The 22109-nt window shown below is 47.1% G+C and overlaps 1 long non-coding RNA gene across 1 annotated transcript in view; it reads left to right on the top strand.

Moving 5' to 3' along the window:
* Nucleotides 1-1976: 1976 nt before the first annotated feature.
* The window catches only part of LOC137522988 (uncharacterized), a 106863-nt gene continuing 86730 nt past the window's right edge, over nt 1977-22109 (top strand). Inside the window, exon 1 of the long non-coding RNA XR_011022493.1 lies at nt 1977-2180. This is a non-coding gene — a long non-coding RNA (uncharacterized lncRNA). The remainder of the gene's footprint in view (nt 2181-22109) is intronic.

The raw sequence follows: 22109 nt of genomic DNA, 5'->3' as shown, positions 1-22109 counted from the left end.
TCTAGCCAGCTCCTACAAGAACTCAAGAACTACAAGAACTCATGTCCATAGTATGGTTACCCAGTTACCATTGGGTAACACTGGATGTTACAGCGCTGTACACCAACATCAGACATGAAATTGGTTTACAGGCCCTAGCTCATTACCTATACCTAGATACCACCATGCCAATCCCTCAAAAGAATTTTCTCTTACATGCTACTGAATTCATACTTACTCACAATATTTTTTCATTCCAAGACGCCATCTATTTACAGACCAGGGGCACAGCTATGGGGGCAAATCTAGCTCCATCATATGCTAATTTAACAATGGGCCTCTTCGAGAAACTATTTTTTGACCAAAACCCTCTCCAAAGCCAGGTGATAAAATATTGGCGTTACATTGATGACATCATAATCATTTGGCAGGGTGATACGACTACTATCAATCAATTAGGGAATTCTTTCAACGATAACGATTGGGGATTCACATTCACTATGAATACCCATCCACAAACCATTGATTTTCTAGACGTCACACTGTATATTGAAAATAACATTATAAAATCCAAGACTTTTTTCAAGAAGGTAGATGCGAACTCCTATGTCCATTATGGGAGTTCGCATCATAAACCTTGGAAAACAAACCTACCATTCGGCCAATTTAGACGAATACGAAAAAACTGTACAGACTTGCCCACTTTCGACACTCAAGCAGACAACCTAGAGAAAAAATTCCTAGATCGATCTTTTCCCAAACCATTAATAAAGTCAGCCAGACAGCGAGCAAGAACTTTAGACCAAAAATCACTTTTAGACACACAAACGAAAGACAAAGACCAGACCAAGATTAGCCAACCTTCTTTCATTACCCGATTCAGTTCCAATCACAAGAATATCAGATCTGTTGTGAACAAATATTGGCCAACCTTACTAAAAGATCCATACCTCTGTCCTAAGCTTGAAGAGAAACCGAAGCTAATTTTTAGAAGAGCCAAAACTTTAAAGAACATCCTAGCCCCAAGTAGACCTCGAGCATTAAATGCCCCCATACGAGACTCCCATACTGTCCCAAACATACAAAGATGCAGATCGCCAAAATGCTTGGCATGCGACTACCTTCATCCGGGCATCCTTTTGTTCACATGCACCGTTACTAATGAGACATTCAACCTCACCCATTCCTTCAGTTGCAGCACCACACACATCATTTATCTCATCACATGCCCCTGCAATAAACAATATGTAGGGCGCACTAGTCAGCAAATCAGAGCAAGACTAGGACAACATAGAAGAAATATCCAAAAATCATTTGCCAAACACAGTCTGTCTAGACATTTCGCTGAGTTTCATAATTCCGACCCCAAACTGTTTGCTTTTACACCAATTGAGCATATCACAGACATCTCTTCCCAAACAGACCGTATGTCCCGTTTACGGGCAAGGGAGATGTTCTGGATTTTTAAACTCAGAACACTCAAACCAGAGGGCCTAAACGAGTGTCTGGAGCATAATTACTAATAACCATATTACCTTCACAGCCCACAGAGTTTTATCACTTACCCCCATAATTCCACTGTCTTCCCTTCACATACAATTTTCTTCACTTTATCTTTTTTCCCTTCCTCCTCTCTATTTTCTGCCCTGTTACCCAGACCCCACCCCCTCATTCCCCCCCCCCCCCCCCCCCAAAAAAATAAAAAAAATTCAGGCTATATGTAAAACCTTTTATTTCTTTATCTCTGAAAAATAGATCCCCAAAGGGTTAAGCAGGATCACACACTGAATATCTATATGCACATTAGCACAAAATTAAGTCATGAGAAAATGTATTTATTTCTATTTGCCTAATCTAAGAAAACGCTGTATTACCCTACTAATAGAAACATTGTGCACTTTGCTGCCATCTAGTGACAGAACAGCAACAGGGTTCTTTCAGCTGCTGTTATGTCTAACATACATGAGCACTGGCGAGTTTCCCACAATATATATATCAATGCCCTAAACCAAGATGGCGGCGCCACAACTTCCTGCGGAAGTCATCATCTTATGTGATGTCATCCCACCCTCTGAACATCTGATCCACCCCTCGTTGAGCTCTCATTACTGCAGCTGCAGAGATTAGCAAAGCTAATATATATTGCAGCTCTTCAGAGTCTCCATTAGAGGCTCCCTTTGCCATATCGACTTGTTCATTTGGTAAGTCAAGCTTACTCCCATTATTACAGTTATATGAAGCGCTCCCCCTGCTGTTTAAACTATGCACAGTTTTTTGCTGTTTTTATGATATCAATGACCAGGTATTCTTAAAGTGTCAGTTAGTGTCAGACACATGTCTATTTATACCTGGCCAAGTCTTGTGATAATTGTTCCCCCTTTTTTTAGATTGATATATGCACTTTAGTCTATCTTACAAGCTTTATATTCACGGGCAAGATAAATATCTCCTATACTGTACTATGAATGCTGGATTCTTGCATATGTAATTTGTGCATTATTAGTACTATTATTATTATTTTATTATTAATTTAATTTGTGGCTGCATGTATATGTATATGTGTGTATATATATATGTATGTATGTGTATCTGTATATATATATATTTTATAACTTTAGTTTTTAATTAATTTTTGTTATAAAAACCTCCTCCAGCATATGGAAATTTTGGGCATGTGGGCGTGGTTTGCGGCAGTGGTGCAGCTAAGGTTTTTGTGGCCCCAAGCGGACTGTAGCAAGAGGCCCTATCCTGCCGCGGCGAAAAATGGGTGTGGCTATCCCGCATAAGTGGGCGTGGCCATGACATGTGGGTGGAGCAGGAGGGCGGATTGGGGCGGGGCTGTTTGCGGGGAAAAAAAATGGATGTTGGGGTGATTGAGGCGCGCGTAGCGCGCCGAAAGATTGGCGCGGCCATGACATTGTATGGGCGAAGCTTAACCGTAGCACAGCAAATATAGCCAACTATGACCATTAAATAATAAATGCAGCAACAGTTACCCCAGACACCAGAAAATAAAAACGCAATTTGGGCCACATTTCAGCAGAAATCAAACGCAATTAGGGCACATTTTCAGCAGAAATCAAACGCAATTAGGGCACATTTTCAGCCGAAATCAAACGCAATTAGGGCACATTTTCAGCAGAAATCAAACGCATTTAGGGCACAGTTCAGCAGAAATCAATCGCAATTAGGGCCACATTTTCAGCAGATATCAAACGCAATTAGGGCACAGTTCAGCAGAAATCAATCGCAATTAGGGCCACATTTTCAGCAGATATCAAACGCATTTAGGGCACAGTTCAGCAGAAATCAATCGCAATTAGGGCCACATTTTCAGCAGATATCAAACGCATTTAGGGCACAGTTCAGCAGAAATCAATCGCAATTAGGGCCACATTTTCAGCAGATATCAAACGCATTTAGGGCACAGTTCAGCAGAAATCAATCGCAATTAGGGCCACATTTTCAGCAGATATCAAACGCATTTAGGGCACAGTTCAGCAGAAATCAATCGCAATTAGGGCCACATTTTCAGCAGATATCAAACGCAATTAGGGCACAGTTCAGCAGAAATCAATCGCAATTAGGGCCACATTTTCAGCAGATATCAAACGCATTTAGGGCACAGTTCAGCAGAAATCAATCGCAATTAGGGCCACATTTTCAGCAGATATCAAACGCATTTAGGGCACAGTTCAGCAGAAATCAATCGCAATTAGGGCCACATTTTCAGCAGATATCAAACGCATTTAGGGCACAGTTCAGCAGAAATCAATCGCAATTAGGGCCACATTTTCAGCAGATATCAAACGCAATTAGGGCACAGTTCAGCAGAAATCAATCGCAATTAGGGCCACATTTTCAGCAGATATCAAACGCATTTAGGGCACAGTTCAGCAGAAATCAATCGCAATTAGGGCCACATTTTCAGCAGATATCAAACGCATTTAGGGCACAGTTCAGCAGAAATCAATCGCAATTAGGGCCACATTTTCAGCAGATATCAAATGCAATTAGGGCACAGTTCAGCAGAAATCAATCGCAAATTCGCAATTAGGGCTGCGGCTGCAAATCAATCGCAATTAGGGCCACATTTTCAGCAGATATCAAACGCATTTAGGGCACAGTTCAGCAGAAATCAATCGCAATTAGGGCCACATTTTCAGCAGATATCAAACGCATTTAGGGCACAGTTCAACAGAAATCAATCGCAATTAGGGCCACATTTTCAGCAGATATCAAATGCAATTAGGGCACAGTTCAGCAGAAATCAATCGCAAATTCGCAATTAGGGCTGCGGCTGCAAAAAGAAAAGAATTTACTCACCTGGCAGGCTGGCACTGGCAGAAGTCTTCTCTCCCTGGTCTCCTCTCCCGGCCGGCTCCTCAGGCGCGCAGTTCCCACGGAGCTCCCTCCCTGGCTTCCTCCTCCAATCTCCCGCGCTGATTCATGCAGGGCTACGGGTCGGGAAGATGGCCACCCGAAGCCCTGTACTGGAGACATAGTCTCCAGAGCAGGGCTTCGGCGGCGGCCATCTTCCTGTAGCCCTGCTCTGCTCTGCCAGCCCGGCGGGGCTGCGGGGAAAAAGTGACGTCACGCCGACGTCACGGAGCCGCCGAGGCCCCTAAGATTGTGAGGCCCCAAGCGACCGCTTGGTTCGCTTTATGCCTCGCGGCGCCCCTGGTTTGCGGGGGCGTGCGGGCTGTTTGGCGCGGGTGTGCTGGGTGGTTGGCGCGTGGGGTGCCGTTCGCGGGCTTTTGCGCGCGTGGGGTGCCGCGATTTGCGCGGTCGCGGACTATTGCAAACGCGTTTTGCCGCGGTCGCGTGGGTCGCGGCGTTTTGCGCGCGCGGGAGGCCGTGGGCGGCGCTTCGCGTGCTGGCTGTTTGGCGCACCCGTGCTGGACGGTTTGCGCGGCTTTGTGAATCAGGCCCATGGACTGTTGATTTTTGAACATTATATAAATACCTTCAAATGCAGCTGAACACTGCATTTGCATATTTACCATCTCCCATTTTAGATCGGCAGTCTAGATCCTTAAATTAGGTTATATTTACTTTTTTGAAAAATCGTTTTTCTGATTGATGGATCTATCGAATCATTCGATCGTTTTCATTTAACCCAGTGGTATGTATACTATTGGGATATAAATGTATAATGCATAAGTATTCATTGTATTAACCTATAACGCTGTCGATATAGTTATACTGAGGAGCTCTTTCACTATTGTAGGCACTTTTATTGGCCTGATGAAGCGGGCTTGGACCCGCGAAACGCGTTGCCTGTGCTAAATAAAAATCTTTTGTCATATACAAGGATTTCGTTATTGAGGTAAGCCACCTCATATTATTTCCTCGATTTTAAGCTGTTTTTAGATGCTTTTATTTCAACCAGGGCGCCTCTTTACCTTCAATTGTGCATAGCTATACCCCCAAACAATCTGTGTTTGAGGGGTGGTGACAGACCACCTGTGGGTGCCCCACAGTGGACACCTGTCCCTACTTTTTCAAGGAGAGCGACCACATCCAGGTCCCGGCTGGGACTACCCCGAGTGGAGTCGGGTTTATGGTCTCCACCTGCTTCCTACGGTTGGTTGCCCTTGCAACCTCCTTTTGTGAGTAGTAATTTATTGAAATTTCTTTTTTCAATTGCATACTAATATACTACACTATTGGGCTCCCGTATTTGTCTCCTATATTTTTTTCCCTGCAAGGTGCTGAGACACCCCCACTACACTACATCCAGCAAAATGTTGGATGAAGCCCCCTCTCCATTAATATAAAAAAATGCAGCATATCACATAAATAGGGTGTGTCACTTAAACATAACTAGGCAGAGTTACCGGGCTTCTGTGCTGGCTGGTCTGGCTTTGTGCTGGGCGGGCTGGCCTGCTACTAGGTTGTCTGACAGTCCCACCATAGCATTCCCTGATCCTCCAGTGGACCCCCTCCCATGCTTCCACAGGCCTCCCATTCAGGCACCACAACTCCCAGCAGGCCCCTGTAGAAGAACCACAGCTCCCTGCATGCCCCCATAAAGGCATCACAGTGCCCAGCATGGCATCATAGCACCCAGTATGTCCACATAGAGACACCACAGCACCCAGCATGCCCCTGATTAATGCACCACAGCTTCCAGCTAGTGTTGGGCGAACAGTGTTCGCCACTGTTCGGGTTCTGCAGAACATCACCCTGTTCGGGTGATGTTCGAGTTCGGCCGAACACCTGACGGTGCTCGGCCAAAGCGTTCGGCCATATGGCCGATCTAAGAGCGCATGGCCGAACGTTCCCCGAACGTTCGGCTAGCGCTGTGATTGGCCGAACGGGTCACGTGGTTCGGACCCGAACGCGCTCTGATTGGCCGAACTGTCACGTGGTTCGGGTAAATAAATACCCGAACCACGTCATATCTCCGCCATTTGTCTGTGGGTTTAGCTTTGGGTAGGCAGGCAGGGTAGTTCGCGCTCCAGCCACGCTAGCCAGGGTCCCCCCCAGTCATTGTGTGTCACTGCTGGGAACAGTAGTACACCGCTCGTTCAGCCACACTATATAGCATTCTGTGTACTGTTCTGTGTCTGCTGGGAACAGTGGTACACCGCTCGTTCAGCCACACTATATAGCATTCTGTGTACTGTTCTGTGTCTGCTGGGAACAGTAGTACACCGCTCGTTCAGCCACACTATATAGCATTCTGTGTACTGTTCTGTGTCTGCTGGGAACAGTAGTACACCGCTCGTTCAGCCACACTATATAGCATTCTGTGTACTGTTCTGTGTCTGCTGGGAACAGTGGTACACCGCTCGTTCAGCCACACTATATAGCATTCTGTGTACTGTTCTGTGTCTGCTGGGAACAGTGGTACACCGCTCGTTCAGCCACACTATATAGCATTCTGTGTACTGTTCTGTGTCTGCTGGGAACAGTAGTACACCGCTCGTTCAGCCACACTATATAGCATTCTGTGTACTGTTCTGTGTCTGCTGGGAACAGTGGTACACCGCTCGTTCAGCCACACTATATAGCATTCTGTGTACTGTTCTGTGTCTGCTGGGAACAGTGGTACACCGCTCGTTCAGCCACACTATATAGCATTCTGTGTACTGTTCTGTGTCTGCTGGGAACAGTAGTACACCGCTCGTTCAGCCACACTATATAGCATTCTGTGTACTGTTCTGTGTCTGCTGGGAACAGTAGTACACCGCTCGTTCAGCCACACTATATAGCATTCTGTGTACTGTTCTGTGTCTGCTGGGAACAGTAGTACACCGCTCGTTAAGCCACACTATATAGCATTCTGTGTACTGTTCTGTGTCTGCTGGGAACAGTAGTACACCGCTCGTTCAGCCACACTATATAGCATTCTGTGTACTGTTCTGTGTCTGCTGGGAACAGTAGTACACCGCTCGTTCAGCCACACTATATAGCATTCTGTGTACTGTTCTGTGTCTGCTGGGAACAGTAGTACACCGCTCGTTCAGCCACACTATATAGCATTCTGTGTACTGTTCTGTGTCTGCTGGGAACAGTGGTACACCGCTCGTTCAGCCACACTATATAGCATTCTGTGTACTGTTCTGTGTCTGCTGGGAATAGTGGTACACCGCTCGTTCAGCCACACTATATAGCATTCTGTGTACTGTTCTGTGTCTGCTGGGAACAGTAGTACACCGCTCGTTCAGCCACACTATATAGCATTCTGTGTACTGTTCTGTGTCTGCTGGGAACAGTAGTACACCGCTCGTTCAGCCACACTATATAGCATTCTGTGTACTGTTCTGTGTCTGCTGGGAATAGTGGTACACCGCTCGTTCGCCACTGTATAGCATTGTGCTCTGTGTCGCTGCTGGGAATAGTGGTACACCGCTCACCCGTCACTGTATAGCATTGTGCTCTGTGTCACTGCTGGGAATAGTGGTACACCGCTCACCCGTCACTGTATAGCATTGTGCTCTGTGTCGCTGCTGGGAATAGTGGTACACCGCTCACCCGTCACTGTATAGCATTGTGCTCTGTGTCGCTGCTGGGAATAGTGGTACTGTATAGCATTTCTGTACTGCCACTGTACTGCTGCCAGTCAGCGTGTACTGTAAGGATAAGTGAAATGAGGAAGAAATCCGGTGAAAGAGGGAGTGGCAAGGGAAGAGGTGTTTCCCCTGACGGTTCACGTACAGGCCACAGGGGAGCACCCAAGAAAACCCACTCAATACCGCCCATGTTGTCCAGGACAACAACCCTCACAAATCCAAAAGAACAGGACCAGATAATTACTTGGATGACCTCTCAAGCGTCCAGCAGTGGGTTAAGCAGCACCAGCACATCACGCACGAGGTCCGAGTCCTCAGCCAGTTACAAGGAGCCAGTGGGCACAAAGCTGACACAACCGGCAGCGACACCACGCACACAACTGCCAGATAACCAGTCCGATGAATTACCTCAGGACACAATGGGGTATTCGCAGGAGCTATTCCCAGCCCAACAAACTTCCACCTTTCAAAGGTCAATGGAGGAACAGCCAGAAATGTTGTGCCTGGATTCACAACCGTTAACTGTGGGAAATGCACCGCGCACTGAAATACAAGGCGAGTCCGAAGAGGACTCGGAAACCCAAATCCCAGAGCAATTTGGGCAGGAGGGGTTGCAATTGCAGGAGGTCGGCCGACAAGATCTGGAAGACGACGTTGGAGTGTGCTGCGCAGAGGTTGTTGTGGGGAGCTCTACTCCACGGCGGTGGCCCACAATGACATATGACGAGTTTGAGGAAATGGAAGAGGAGGGTATGGACAATGTGGACAGAGACCCAGATTTTGTTTGTGAACGAGAGCATCGCCGTCGTAGCAGCAGCACAGATGAGTCTGTTGAAGAACACACTGCTGCACGAGTTCGCCTTGTGCCACAAGGTAGGCGGCGCGCAATTTCAGGCACCACAAGCGTGGAAGTTCAAGTGAGAGGCAAAAGAGGAGCAAACAGAAATCGCCAGCAAGGAGGCAGGTGCTCCAAAGTCTGGGCTTTCTTTGAAGACTGCACTGAGGATGTTACCATGGCGATTTGCAAGGTGTGCAAGACCCGCCTGAGCAGGGGGAAAAATATTAACAACCTCTCCACCACCAGCATGAGCCGTCACATGCTATCCAAACATCCCACTCTTTGGGCAAACGCGTCAGGACAGGGTACCAGAAACAACACTGCCTCCCTTGGGTTCACCAGACCCGCCTCAGCAGCAGCAGTAGCCCAGCCATTGCGTGGTTCACAACATTCACAAACATCAGACGACGCTGACACTGTCACTTTCCGGAGTAGTGCTCTTGAGGTCTCCCAGTGTTCATCAAACACAACAACCAACAGCCCTTCCGTGTGCAGCGCTACGGTTCAGTTGTCTGTGTCGGAGATGTTTGAGCGCAAGAGGAAATTGCCAGCAAATGACCCCCGGGCCGTGGCAGTAACAGCCAGCATAGCCAAGCTTCTGGCCTGCGAAATGCTGCCATATCGATTGGTGGAGACAAACAGCTTCAAGGGCATGATGTCAGTGGCCATCCCACGTTACGTGGTTCCCAGCCGCTACCACTTTGCACGCTCTGCAGTGCCTGAGTTGCATGAGCACGTGGTCAGCAAAATAACCCGAAGCTTGAAGAATGCCGTTGCCTGCAAGGTTCACCTCACCACTGACACCTGGACGAGTGCGTTCGGCCAGGGTCGATACATCTCCCTTACCGCGCACTGGGTGAACCTTGTGGAGCCTGGCAGCGATTCCTCACCTGCTACGGCACGGGTGTTGCCCACGCCACAAACAGCTGCACCGCCGTCCCTCCCACTGGATAACAGCAGCACCTACCTCTCTGACTCCTTCTCCTCCAACGCATCTCAAAGCTGTACCTCATCCGGAAACGCTAACCCAGCAGCAGTAGGATCGTGGAAGCAGTGCAGCACAGCTGTTGGCATGCGTCAGCAAGCGTTGCTGAAGCTAATCTGCCTTGGGGATAAGCAGCACACAGGGGAGGAAATTTGGAGGGGAATAAAGGAACAGACGGATTTGTGGCTGGCACCGCTGGACCTGAAACCGGGCATGGTTGTGTGTGATAATGGGAGTAATCTCATTCGCGCTTTAAGGTTGGCTAAGCTGACACACATCCCTTGCCTGGCGCACGTGATGAACCTAGTAGTTCAGCGGTTCCTGAGGACATACCCAGGCGTGCCCGATCTGCTGTTGAAGGTGCGTCGAGTGTCCAAACATTGTAGAAATTCCAGTACTGCTTCGGGGGCACTCGCCAAGATGCAGGAGCGCTTCAATCTCCCCCACCATCGCTTGCTGTGTGATGTCCCTACGCGCTGGAATTCTACGCTGCACATGCTAGCCCGCTTTTGCGAGCAGAAGAGTGCAGTGGTCCAGTACATGACGGCGCAGTACCGAGGCGCATCCGGCCAGCTGCCAAGCTTCTGTGGATCCGATTGGGCCAACATGTTGGACCTCTGCCAAGTCCTCCAAAATTTTGAGCAATCCACGTTGCTTGTGAGCAGTGACAACTCTTCAGTCAGCATTACCATACCACTGCTGTGTTTACTGAAGAGGTCGATGTTAAAAATCAAGGAAACAGCTGTCATGATGCAACTGGGGGAATCTGAAGGAGAAAACGATCAGCGTGATGGTACCAACATCAGGCCATCCGCCTCAGGGAACGCTGGCCCCAGCAGCTATGACGAAGAAGAGGAGGAGGAACAGCTGGAGTTGGAGCAGGAATTTCATGCCACCACTGACGAGGGCCAGAGCGGTGCACGTTGGACTTCCACAATTCAACGCGAATGGTCAGCAGAAGCAGACCAGGAGGAAGGTGACGACTATGATGCATCACAACAACTATCACAACGCTCACAAGAGGATGATGAGGATTCTGGTAGGACTCTGGCACACATGGCTCAATTCATGCTAGACTGCATTGAACGTGACCCACGCATTGTGCGCATTCTGGACAACACCAATTACTGGGTTTATACCCTTCTGGATCCACGGTACAAACACAATGTTCCAAAACTGCTTGAAGAAAGAGTCAGACAGGTCAAAATGGAAGAATACCAGCAGGCCCTTGTGGAGACTTTAGAGAGGAGATTGACATCCTCCCCCTCCTCTAGCCAGTTGTACGCAGACAGACTGACTTCCGCAAACCCAGGACGACCAGGAGGGCAGCAAACAACGCAAGCCGCAGCTAGTACCCAAAAGGGAATGGTATCGGCAGTGTCCTTGGAGTGGGAAAATTTTCTGACACCCATGCAGCCGCAGCCCACTGAACAGCAAGCGTGCAGATCCACCTCCAACACCGATCGCCTGGAGAAGATGGTCAAGGACTACATGTCAGATGGCGTAGCTGTGTCGAACCATCCATCTGCACCCTTCAACTATTGGGTATCGAAGCTAGACACCTGGCACGAACTGGCAATGTACGCAATAGAGGTGCTGGCTTGCCCGGCAGCCAGCGTTATGTCGGAACGCTGTTTCAGTGCTGCCGGAGGCATCGTCACAGATCGGCGTATCCGCCTCTCTACAGAAAATGCAGACCGTCTGACTCAAATTAAAATGAATCAATCCTGGATTGGAAATGACTACGCAACACTCCAGGACCCCAACCAAGTAACATGACCAATGAACATCTGGGATGGTGTTGCGTTTCCGGGCCCTGTTTATTGAACCTCTCATCTGTATTACATTTATGACTGCATGGCGGCAAAAAGCATTGCTGCTATATCCGCACGCTTTTTGTCCACATGCAAGGCCTGGGTTGTTGTGTCTCACAAAGCGTGGCCTTCTCCTCCTGCGCCTGCTCCTGTTCCATCACGTCTGCTGCTGCTGGGTTAGCGTTGCCGCGTGGTCCCTGTTTATTGAACCACTTATCTTTATTACATTTATGACTGCATGGCGGTACAAAGCATGCTATCCGCACGCTTCTTGCCCTCATGCAAGGCCTGGGTTGTTGTGTCTCACAAAGCGTGGCCTTCTCCTCCTGCGCCTGCTCCTGTTCCATCACGTCTGCTGCTGCTGGGTTAGCGTTGCCGCGTGGTCCCTGTTTATTGAACCACTTATCTTTATTACATTTATGACTGCATGGCGGTACAAAGCATGCTATCCGCACGCTTCTTGCCCTCATGCAAGGCCGGGGTTGTTGTGTCTCACAAAGCGTGGCCTTCTTCTCCTCCTGCGCCACCCTCCTCCTGTTCCATCACGTGTGCTGCTGCTGGGTTAGCGTTACCGGTCCCTTTTCCTGGAACCTCTTATATGTATTACATTTATGACTGCATGCCGACAAAAAACATGTTACCTGTGCAAAGAAAACAGACATTTCCCGCATTTAAAAGACAGTTTTCCCTTTGAAACTTTAAAATCGATTTTCTCAAAAACTATAAGCTCTTTTTGCTAATTTTTTTTTCCTCTTGTACCCACTCCCAAGGTGCACATACCCTGTAAATTTGGGGTATGTAGCATGTAAGGAGGCTTTACAAACCACAAAAGTTCGGGTCCCCATTGACTTCCATTATGTTCGGAGTTCGGGTCGAACACCCGAACATCGCGGCCATGTTCGGCCTGTTCGGCCCGAACCCGAACATCTAGATGTTCGCCCAACACTACTTCCAGCATGTCCACCATTGAGGCACCACAGCTGACTCTTTCTGAGGGACATCCAGGGCACCCTAGAATAGATCTGGGGCACGTGCCACTGAGCTTTGGGGCTAGCAACAACCATGACTGCCGCTATTTGGAGTTTAGATACATTGTACAGTACATGGACTTTGTATGCCTCAACTAGCTCCCCTCTGTCAGTATTTGGAGTTCTGCTATATTATAGCACCCAAATTGTCTGCTATGCATCGCAATAGCTCCCATGGTGGTGCCCAAGTTTCCAGACGCGCTATGGACCCACTTAGTTGTTTGTGTGTGTGCGCATCTATAGTGTGTATTGCGGGTATATATGTGCATCTCCAGTGTATGCTTATCATGTGTGTGTCTTTTTATATGTCTGTCTGCTGAGCTCTGTGTGAGCACTCCACTAAGCAGCAGTTCTGTGGATAGAGAGATCAGAGGAGAAGGGCCAGACTGGTTCGAGCTGACAGAAAGGCTACAGTAACTCTGATAACCTCTCTTTACAACTAGAGTGAGCAGAAGAACATCCCAGAATGCACTGCAGATTGCACAATAATACCTTCCCCTGCATCCATGAAAAAAAGGTGCCTGGATAAAAGGGTGCAGGGTTTGCCAGTAGTAGAATCTCGCTAAAATTAGCTATAATTCTACCACTGAATTTCCATAGTAGAATATCGGTAATATTTACCAATATTCCATTATGGCTTAACCTAACCCTACTCTCACACAGAACCCCCCCCCCCCCCTCATTGGCGCCTAACCTTAAGAACACCCCCGGTGGTGCCTAACCCTAAAAAAAGAGACCATTCCCATTATATACCCAGTATTTGTATAGTGTTCATAATAAAGTGCAGCCCTACTCAGTATTAATATAGTGTTCCTAATAAAGGGAGGCCCTGCCCGGTATTAGTATAGTGTTCCTAATAAAGGGAAGCCCCGCCCAGTATTAGTATAGTGTTCCTAATAAAGGGAAGCCCTGCCCAGTATTAGTATAGTGTTCCTAATAAAAGGAGACCCTGCCCAGTATTAGTATAGTGTTCATAATAAAGAGAGGCCCTACCCAGTATTAATATAGTGTTCCTAATAAAGGGAGACCCTACCCAGTATTAGTATAGAGTTCCTAATAAAGAGAGACTCTACCCAGTATAGTATAGTGTTCCTAATAAAGGGAGGCCCTTCCCAGTATAAGTATAGTGTTCCTAATAAAGGGAGGCCCTGCCCAGTATTAGTATAGTGTTCCTAATAAAGGGAGACCCTGCCCAGTATTAGTATAGTGTTCCTAATAAAGGGAGGCCCTACCCATTCTTAGTACAGATAGTCCCCGGTTAATGAACGAGATAGGGACTGTAGCTTCGTTCTTAGCCTGAATAGAACACTGTGCCATGTTTGTCCCCTGTATCTCCTCTGTGCCCCCCTGTACCTCCAGTGTCCCCCTCTGTGTCACCTCTGCCCTCTGTACCTGCTTATACAAGTTTAAAAGCCATTTTTTTCTTTGATATTTTTGAAATCGATTTTCTCAAAAACTATAAGTCTAATTTGAAAAAAAAAATTGACTTGTTCCCATGGAAACACAGAATGCATGCCATTCGTATTGGTGGGTTGTTCGTAAGTTGGGCATTCATAAGTCGGGGACGGGGACTACCTGTATAATGTTTTTAATAATGGGAGGCCCTACCCAGTATCACTTTAGTGTTTCCAATGAAGGGAGACCCTACCCAGTATCAGTATAGTTCAACTCATAAAGGAGGGCTCTACCCAGTATGCTTTAAATGCTCCTAATAAAGTTCATAGCCTATGAGCAGAGTGTGTATGTGTCAGTGTACAGTGTGTGTATAGTGTGGATGTGTATAATGTACACACTGTCTTTACACCGTACTGTATTTGTCTTAGTATGAATTCAGTGTCCTATAATACATATTTGCTTGCAGGGAGGGCCGGAATTCCTCCAACAAATATGCTGTGCGAAATGTAAATAAATAAATCAATGTTCTTTCAGCTTTTGACATGTATAGAAATGGTTTCTCATACACACAATAAATGGCCAATGCAGAATAGTAACATGGTATGTTGGGCGGAATGATTCATTTATTTCATAGCTATAGACAAAAAAAGGATACAATGTGAAAAGACAAAAACATTTCCATCACAGTTGACCTCCCACCGGTTCTGCTGCTCACCGTGGCAGATGTAATGTAATCAAAAACAAAGAAACCAGCCTTGATGCCACCACTAGGTCTTCTCTGCGGTTTGTAGTTGAAGTTGAGCAGCACGATGGCGTAGTGGTTAGCGCTCTCACCTTGCAGCGCTGGGTCCTTGGTTCAAATCCCGGCTACTATGTGCACAGAGTTTGTATGTTCTCCCCATGTTTGTGTGGGTTTCCTTCAGGCACACCAGTTTCCTCACACATCCCAAATACATATAGATAAGTTAATTGGCTTCCCCCAAATTGGCCCTAGACTACGATACATACATAGACATATGACTATGGTATGGATTAGATTGGGAGCCCCTCTGAGGGACAGTTAGTGACAAGACAATATATACTCTGTACAGCGCTGAGTAATATGTCAGCGCTATATAAATACTAAATCATATTAAAGTACTGCAGTGTCCCTCTCTAATCATAACTGTGTTGTCATTCATTGTTAAATATGTTTCTTGTCCATATATTAATTTGAACCGTCGTAACGGGCGGTGGACCAACATGGATGGTGTTAATCCGGCTGTGATTTCTATGGGCCAGTACATGGTTGTTTGTTTTTGGAACAGCATGGATTCACTCAATGTCACAGCAGACCATACAAGGGACCACGGCCCACCACTCAAAGTGCGCTGCGCATGCAGTCAGTACAGAGAGGTTCTAATGCTCCAGTCCATCCACGCCACGTAACGCGGACTGAGATTCAGGGTGGTATGGTGGCTAAATGGCTAGAACACTGGCCTTACAGTGCAAGAGTCCCAGGATCCAGGCCCAGCCAGGACTCTATATGCATGGGGTTGCAGGTTATTTCTGTGTTTGCACTAGAGTCCCAGAATCAAGTCTCAGCCACAACACTATCTGCATGGAGTTTGCAGGCTCTTCCTGTGTTAGCACTAGAGTCCCAGGATCCCAGCCAGGGCAGTGGTGCAAACACAGGAAGAACAGGAAGAGTCCCAGGGTCCAGTCTCAGTCAGGACGCTATCTGCATGGAGTTTGCAAGCTCTTCCGGTGTTTGCACTAAAGTTCCAGGATCCACTCCAGGCCAGGACACTGTCTACATGGACATGGTTCTTTCAGTGTTTGCATGAGTTTCCTCATCTGCTTTTCTCCTACAAAATATTGACAAGTTGAGATCAGCAATACATTCTTCTCGTCCCCATTCTGTCGAATCTGACTCATCATGACCATATACAGTATACTCCAGCACACCAGATGTGTCTGTCAGTCGCTGCTTCTTTCAGCTGTTGCACAGGTATGTTCATAGCTTCACATATGCCGTCTATCCATCTTAGCCTCTGATATTAGCTTCTTCTTTTGATACAAGCAATCATTAATACTCTGCACTCATGACACTAACATCAAGCGGGAACACTAGCAGCATTAAAAACAACTCGGTTGCAAGATTATGTGGTTAAAGAAAGGGGATGTTAGCTTCCAAAATGGATCGCATGCAATGGCATTCTGTACTAGACCCTTACACCAGCGATGAGGTTTTCCCGTTATGGTAAGGGTCCCTACTCTACCTAACACTTCTTGCTCATAATCCTGACTTTCTCTGACTGATTTATGTGTATGCCTGTGTTCCTAGAATGGTTGCTTCGGCAGGAATCCCAGGTTATGAGCATGAAGTGTTTGCTTGCTGATTGACAAATATAGTAGAGTAGGGACCCTTAGCCTAAAGGGAAACCTCATCGCTGGTGTAAGGGTCTACAGTAGTACAAGGCTAGCAAACTTTTTCAGCAGCAGGCTGCATTCTACTAGCAAATTAGCCTTAAAAGGGAAAAATTCCTTCCCGACTCCAGAGGGCAGTCCCATTCCAAATCGCTGCATCAACGCTTCCAGGAATTACCTAAAAAATATAGCCGTGGATGCCCTTCAATGCAAGAAAAGCATCCAAGCTGTCTTTAAAGCATCCAAGCCCTCTTTAAAGTGTTTAATTTTGTGTCATGTACTCTCCGCCTTCTCTGCAGAGCTGATAGCATGTTTACTCGTAGGTTACCCAGATTGCACTTTCCAGCTTCAATCTCCATGGCCACGGTGGCGTCATGTGACACGCTGGCATATACTGGCGGCCAGGGCCTGTTCTCTCATGAAGCAAGGTGAAACATTTTCATCAGGCACAGAGATTACAGGGGCTGCATGTTTGTACTGTGTTTACACCAACACCATGCAGTCAGATTAGGAAGAGAAGCAAAAGGAGAGCGAGGTGAAGAGGTCATCATTGGGGAAAAGCAGCTTGTTGTGCTGTGTGAGGAGTCTGACAGTGAGTGAGGAGGGGGAAGGCAGGAGAGCAGCAGTGTTTCATTTGAGTTGCACAGCAGAAGGGAGGAGGTGTCACTGCTGTCCTGACTGAGGAGGAATGGAGTGGCTGAGGGTGAGCAGTTTGTTTGTCACAAACTCACAGCCAGTCAGTGTGCTATTGTGTTGAGCTGCAGAATGTCACGTGAGAACATTAAATGAAGCATGAGTAAATTGTCGGGTGTTGTGTGATCATTCCAAATCGGGGGCAGCGCATCCTCACAAGTTTGCCTCAGGCAGCAACCGGCCCTGCTAGGGAAAGGTCACATGACACCACCATCGCCAAGAAGATCACCGCTGGAAAGTGCAATGAGTAAGCACTGCACACAACTTAGCAGGGAGGGAGGAGAGGATTCTTAATACTAGCGAGCCGAATACAACCCGCGGGCAGTGCTGGTCGTAATGGAGAAAGCTACGCTTACGGATCATTACGCGTAATTTTACGCTATTACGCATTACGAAATTACGCTTACGGCATAGACATTCAATTTCGGTACATGTCTGTAATTACGCATAGCACTTACGCAATTACGCGTAAGTATACCGTAATTCAGGTTATTACGTTATAGGCTTACGCGTAAAATCCTACTAGCAATTAATGCGTAAGGTCATGCTGCCAAGCGGAAAAGTTGACGCATGGATCAATGTTAGGTAGCCGCCGACTTTAAGGGTTAATAGCAAAGCCCCCTTAAGTGCTAAGAGCCTCAAATTTGGAGAATATATTAAGGAGATCAGAAGGAATAAGAGCGAAAAGGAGTAGCGGAGCTTAGGGGGCAGGAGCTAGTGGAAGAGAGGAGAATTGAGCAGGTGAGTGTACTAGACCAGGGCTGGGCTAACGCCCGCGGGCAGTGCTGGGCCGAAATTACGCATTAGCGTAATTACGCATCGTAATTCACTACAAATGCACCGTAAGCGTTACGTGTAAGGTTACGGTATTACGCGTAATTAATTACGCGTAGACCGTGGGGTTACATTTTACGCGTAACAAATTACGCGTTAGACAGTAAACTCCCATTGAAATTACACAGTCTGCCGTAATCGCGTAATATTACGCTCCCGTATAATATAAAAAAGCCGCCGACTTTAAGGGTTAATAGCAAAGGCCCCTTAAGTGCTAAGAGCCTCAAATTTGGAGAATATATTAAGGAGATCAGAAGGAATAAGAGGAAAAAAAATTTTTTCAAAAAGACCTTAAAGTTTTTGAGAAAATCGATGTTAAAGTTTCAAAGGAAAAATATATACATTTAAAAACCCGCCAACTTTAACGGTTAATAGCAAAGCCTGCTTAAAATTTAGGAACACCAAATTCACAGGGTATATTAAGGGGATCAGTGGGAATAAGAGGAAATTTTTTTTTTTTCAAAAAGACCTTATAGTTTTTGAGAAAATCGATTTTTAAGTTTCAAGGGCAAAAATGTCTTTTAAATGCGGAAAATGTCAGTTTTTTTTGCACAGGTAACAATAGTGTTTTATTTTCATAGATTCCCCCAAGTGGGAAGAGTTTTACTTACTTCGTTCTGAGTGTGGGAAATATAAAAAAAAAACGACGTGGGGTCCCCCCTCCCAGACCTCTTTAACCCCTTGTCCCCCATGCAGACTGGGATAGCCAGAATGCGGAGCACCGGCCGCGTGGGGCTCCGCACCCTGACTATACCAGCCCGCATGGTCCATGGATTGGGGGGTCTCGGAAGGGGAGGGGCAGCCAAGCTTTCCCCTCCCCCTCCGAGCCCTTGTCCAATCCAAGGACAAGGGGCTCTTCTCCACCTCCGATGGGCGGTGGAGGTGGAGGCCGCGATTTCCTGGGCAGGGGTTCATGGTGGCATCTGGGAGTCCCCTTTAAAAAGGGGTCCCCCAGATGCCCACCCCCCTCCCAGGAGAAATGAGTATAGAGGTACTTGTACCCCTTACCCATTTCCTTTAAGAGTTAAAAGTAAATAAACACACAAACACATAGAAAAAGTATTTTAATTGAACAAAAAACATAACCACGAAAAAAGTCCTTTAATATTCTTAATTAACCATTAATACTTACCTGTCCCTTTAAAAGCCAGTTCCCACGCAATATCCTCGGAAATATACTAATCAGTTACAATGTAACAAAGTTATTACAATGTAACAACTTTGTTACTTTGTAACACCGCCGCACCCGACGTCACTCGCCGCTCACCCGCCGGCCGCCGCATACACGCTAGTCCCCGCCGGCTCCCGCCGTCCACTCCGCCCACACCTGTCACCCATATACATGCTGGCACCCATGGGTGCCAGCATGTATATAGGTGACATGTGGGAGAGGCGGGGAGGGCAGCGGAGGCGGCGGGGACTTAGTGTCCCTTCACCCGACAGAGCTCTGAGCTATATTAGCTCAGAGCTCTCGAAAGCATCTTTGTATTTGGGCTCCAAGGAGCCCCATTGGTCCTTAGCAGACCAATGGGGTTCCTTCTGATTTGAAGGAACCCCATTGGTCTGCTAAGGACCAATGGGGCTCCTTGGAGCCCAAATACAAAGATGCTTTCGAGAGCTCTGAGCTAATATAGCTCAGAGCTCTGTCGGGTGAAGGGACGCTAAGACCCCGCCGGCTCCGCTGCCCTCCCCGCCTCTTCCACATGTCACCTATATACATGCTGGCACCCATGGGTGCCAGCATGTATATGGGTGACAGGTGTGGGCGGAGTGGACGGCGGGAGCCGGCGGGGACTAGCGTGTATGCGGCGGCCGGCGGGTGAGCGGCGAGTGACGTCGGGTGCGGTGGTGTTACAAAGTAACAAAGTTGTTACATTGTAATAACTTTGTTACATTGTAACTGATTAGTATATTTCCGAGGATATTGCGTGGGAACTGGCTTTTAAAGGGACAGGTAAGTATTAATGGTTAATTAAGAATATTAAAGGACTTTTTTCGTGGTTATGTTTTTTGTTCAATTAAAATACTTTTTCTATGTGTTTGTGTGTTTATTTACTTTTAACTCTTAAAGGAAATGGGTAAGGGGTACAAGTACCTCTATACTCATTTCTCCTGGGAGGGGGGTGGGCATCTGGGGGACCCCTTTTTAAAGGGGACTCCCAGATGCCACCATGAACCCCTCCCCAGGAAATCGCGGCCTCCACCTCCACCGCCCATCGGAGGTGGAGAAGAGCCCCTTGTCCTTGGATTGGACAAGGGCTCGGAGGGGGAGGGGAAAGCTTGGCTGCCCCTCCCCTTCCGAGACCCCCCAATCCATGGACCATGCGGGCTGGTATAGTCAGGGTGCGGAGCCCCACGCGGCCGGTGCTCCGCATTCTGGCTATCCCAGTCTGCATGGGGGACAAGGGGTTAAAGAGGTCTGGGAGGGGGGACCCCACGTCGTTTTTTTTTTATATTTCCCACACTCAGAACGAAGTAAGTAAAACTCTTCCCACTTGGGGGAATCTATGAAAATAAAACACTATTGTTACCTGTGCAAAAAAAACTGACATTTTCCGCATTTGAAAGACATTTTTGCCCTTGAAACTTAAAAATCGATTTTCTCAAAAACTATAAGGTCTTTTTGAAAAAAATTTTTTTCCTCTTATTCCCACTGATCCCCTTAATATACCCTGTGAATTTGGTGTTCCTAAATTTTAAGCAGGCTTTGCTATTAACCGTTAAAGTTGGCGGGTTTTTAAATGTATATATTTTTCCTTTGAAACTTTAACATCGATTTTCTCAAAAACTATAAGGTCTTTTTGAAAAAAAATTTTTTCCTCTTATTCCTTCTGATCTCCTTAATATATTCTCCAAATTTGAGGCTCTTAGCACTTAAGGGGGCTTTGCTATTAACCCTTAAAGTCGGCGGCTTTTTTATATTATACGGGAGCGTAATATTACGCGATTACGGCAGACTGTGTAATTTCAATGGGAGTTTACTGTCTTACGCGTAATTTGTTACGCGTAAAACGTAACCCCACGGTCTACGCGTAATTAATTACGCGTAATGCCGTAACCTTACACGTAACGCTTACGGTGCATTTGTAGTGAATTACGATGCGTAATTACGCTAATGCGTAATTTCGGCCCAGCACTGCCCGCGGGCGTTAGCCCAGCCCTGGTCTAGTACACTCACCTGCTCAATTCTCCTCTCTTCCACTAGCTCCTGCCCCCTAAGCTCCGCTACTCCTTTTCGCTTCTGTCGCATCCCCTCCCCTTCCTTCCCCTCCTATACCAGTGATAGGCAAACTTGGCTCTCCAGCTGTTAAGGAACTACAAGTCCCACAATGCATTTGCATTTATGAATCATGACCGTGGCCATCAGACTCCTGAAATGCATTATGGGACTTGTAGTTCCTTAACAGCTGGAGGGCCAAGTTTGCCTATCACTGTCCTATACCATCCACTCTGCTCCCCTCCCTTCACCCCCTCCCCATCTCATCTCCTTTCTATATTCCAGCTATTAAAGAAAAATATTCTTGCAGAATACGTTGTACGATGCAGGTCCTGGAAAGCATTCAAGGCTAGCAGTACAGCCGTTTGGTTGCCGGTTGATCTTTTCTCGCAGGGTCTTACGGAGGTCAGACACAGCACAGATTCTCTGGCATGGTTCCGTTTCTATCCCATATAGTAGAAGGAGTCTGGGTGAATTGGGCATGCAGGTGGGGAGGCTGCGGGGAGACGTGGAGGCAGCAGGCAGAGGTTTATTAGAAGGAAGTCGGCGTGCGAGTTGTTCAGCGAGCTCAGGCTGGCCTGCAGAGTGTAGCGCCGCCGCATTCAACTGTTAAATGACTTGCTTTTCCTATTAAGAAATTCACATGGCGACTAATGCTCATATTGTACATGACAAGGACTGTGCAGCTCTGAGACGTCAGCACTTCACTAAGTCAATGGAACAGAACTTTGTGTGTTATTCCTAAACTGGCAACTTGCCTTAAAGGAACAGGCCCCCACACACATCCAGATTCCACCATGCTGAGATAGGATTTGTTTCAAGTGCATTTTCAGTCATTGAAATAAGACTGTATAGCATTCGGTATGGCCAGGCCAAGATACCATCGTCGATTCATA

The sequence above is a fragment of the Hyperolius riggenbachi genome, chromosome 6 (genome assembly GCF_040937935.1).
Source record: "Hyperolius riggenbachi isolate aHypRig1 chromosome 6, aHypRig1.pri, whole genome shotgun sequence".
NCBI lineage: Eukaryota > Metazoa > Chordata > Amphibia > Anura > Hyperoliidae > Hyperolius > Hyperolius riggenbachi.
This window is presented reverse-complemented; position numbering and strand designations above follow the sequence as displayed.